Below are 2,542 nucleotides of genomic sequence, written 5' to 3' on the forward strand. Positions count from 1 at the left end.
AAATGCCATCATCATCATTATTATTATTAGACTGCAAACTCATTATGGGCAGGGAACGTCTGCTAATCCTGTTGCACTGTACTCTCCCAAGAGCTTAGTACAATGCTCTGCACATAGTAAGCACTCAATAAATATGATGGATTGATTGACTGATAGATTGTGAGCCCGATGTGGGACAAGGAATGAGTCTAACCTGATATCCTTGTACCTATCCTAGCACTTAGAACAGTGCTTAGCATATAGTAAGAATTTAATGAATATCATAATTATTCATTATTACTATGATGGGCTGAATAAAAGAAGGAAATAATACTGCGGCATATTGCAGCATATCAAATATTATTCCCCTTTTAAAGGACTTCCCCGTTTGTTGGTAAGTAGCAGTCAGGGTAGAATATATTTACTGGAATCAGTAGAATCTGAGTTATGGTTTGTCAGGTAAAATGAGACCTAGATAAAGGAGACATTCTGAAAGTCAAAGGTTCAGATAAAGAAAATCAAAAATCTTCCTGGCTGAGAAGCTGAAAAGACAAATCAAACTGCTTTCTTGAAGATACGAGGGCTAGATATGTGTGGGACACACATTTTAAAAACAGAAAAGAACTAGATTGTGTTCAGGCAGCTCTATTCTGTTTTCCCTGCTCAGGCTAAATGTTTGTATACCTGTTTGGCCTAAGGAATGACATGATCCCACTCAACTGTGTAACTGTTTAACTCTGACAATTGATGTGGATTTTTTTTATGGTATTTGTTTAGTGCTTCCTATGTGCCAGGCACTGACTAAGCCCTGGGGTTGATAAAAGGTTGGATAGGGTCCTTGTCCCACATGGGATTCACAGTCTTAATCCTCATTTTACATATGAGGTAACTGAGCCACAGAGGAGTGAAGGTAACACATCAGACACGTGGCAGATCTACAGGATTAGAACCCAAGTCCTTCTGACTCCCATGCCCATGTTCTATCCATTAGGCCATGCTGCTTCTCATGGATATGTATACTACTTTTAGTCATCACTTGGATTAATGAGTTCACTAAAGCCAACAATCATGAATTCAGTCATCTTGGCTTGTTAGATTTCAGTCTATACACGTACATTAATTATATATTGCACAAATAGATCAGTTGGACACTCAATATTTATTCTGATTCAGATATTTCATCCTGGAACATTCACTCTACTACCTTCCTGATTCTTAAGAGTGTGAACCCCACATGGGACAGGGACTTTGTCCAACTCATTTTCCTTTTATCAGTCCCAGTGCTTAGTCAGTGCCTGACACATAGTAAGCAGTTAATAAATACTATCATTATTAATAGTAGTAGTACCATTCCTACCAATACCACTACTGCTACTTTTATTACACATACACGGTATTGTTTTGTGGCACCAGCCAGCTGTTTCCAAGCTCCACAGAGTCTGTTGCAGTGCCACCGTCAGGCTTCAGATTGTCATCTTCTTGATTACCATTATAATTGCCTGTAACAGAGAAATAAAATAATAACCGCACGCTCATAGTCACAGTGTTGCATTTGGAACAGTAGAAGATTCTGCTGGCTTCAGGGTAGGGTATGGGTCTACCAACTCTATTTGTAAGCAGCGTGGTTCAGTGCAAAGAGCGTGGGCTTGGGAGTCAGAGGTCATGGGTTTGAATCCCGACTCAGCCACTTGTCAGCTGTGTGACCTTGGCCAAGACACTTAGCTTCTCTGTGCCTCCATTACCTCATCTGTGAAATGGGGATTAAGACTGTGAGCCCCACATGGGACAACCTGATCACCTTGTATCATTCCCAGTGCTTAGAACAGTGCGTCGCACATAGTAAGTGCTTAACAAATACCACCATTATTATTATTGCAGCTTCCCAAGTGCTTAGTACAGTGCTCACAGTGCACACATTAAGTGCTCAATACATTGTCTTTGTCTTATCCTGTCGAGTCATCTCCAACCCATAGTGACTCCCGGGACACATCTCTCCCAGAATGTCCCACCTCCATCTACAAACATTCTGGTAATGCATCCACAGAGTTTTCTTGGTAAAAATATGGAAGTGGTTTACCATTGCCTTCTTATCCACAATAAACTTGAGTCTCCGCCCTCAACTCTCTCCCACGCCACTGCTGCCCAGCACAGTAGCACAGATTGCCTTCCACTCGCTAGACACTGCCCAAGCTAGGAATAGAATGGGTAAGCCTCTGCTTGACTCTCCCTCCCAGAGCCAAGACTGGTAGAGTTCTAGAAACTCTCCAGGTGTGATCCTGAGAGGGGACTCAATAAATACCACTAATTAATTAAGTGATTTAGGCCAAGACACTCTGAGCACCTTATGGGCGGGGAATGTGTCTACCAACTCTCTAGTATACTCTCTCAAGCACTTAGTAAAGTACTCTGAAGACAGTAAACGCTCAATAAATACCACTGATTGATTGATTTACCTCAGTGGACTTATTTTGAGTATTCAGGGATTTTGGCCAGATTTTGCTGGGTCCATTTTGTCCACTAACCAGAGTCTGGTTATGTAAAAGCTCTACACAGACAAACATAA

The 2,542-nt window shown here is 41.5% G+C and overlaps 1 non-coding gene across 1 annotated transcript; it reads right to left on the reverse strand.

Moving 5' to 3' along the window:
- Positions 1-2,127: 2,127 nt before the first annotated feature.
- Positions 2,128-2,265, reverse strand: LOC119931044. Its single transcript, XR_005451912.1, has one exon. It is a non-coding gene; the product is annotated as a small nucleolar RNA SNORA7 (small nucleolar RNA).
- Between the last annotated feature and the right edge of the window lie 277 nt (positions 2,266-2,542).

Source organism: Tachyglossus aculeatus, chromosome 7 (genome assembly GCF_015852505.1).
Source record: "Tachyglossus aculeatus isolate mTacAcu1 chromosome 7, mTacAcu1.pri, whole genome shotgun sequence".
NCBI lineage: Eukaryota > Metazoa > Chordata > Mammalia > Monotremata > Tachyglossidae > Tachyglossus > Tachyglossus aculeatus.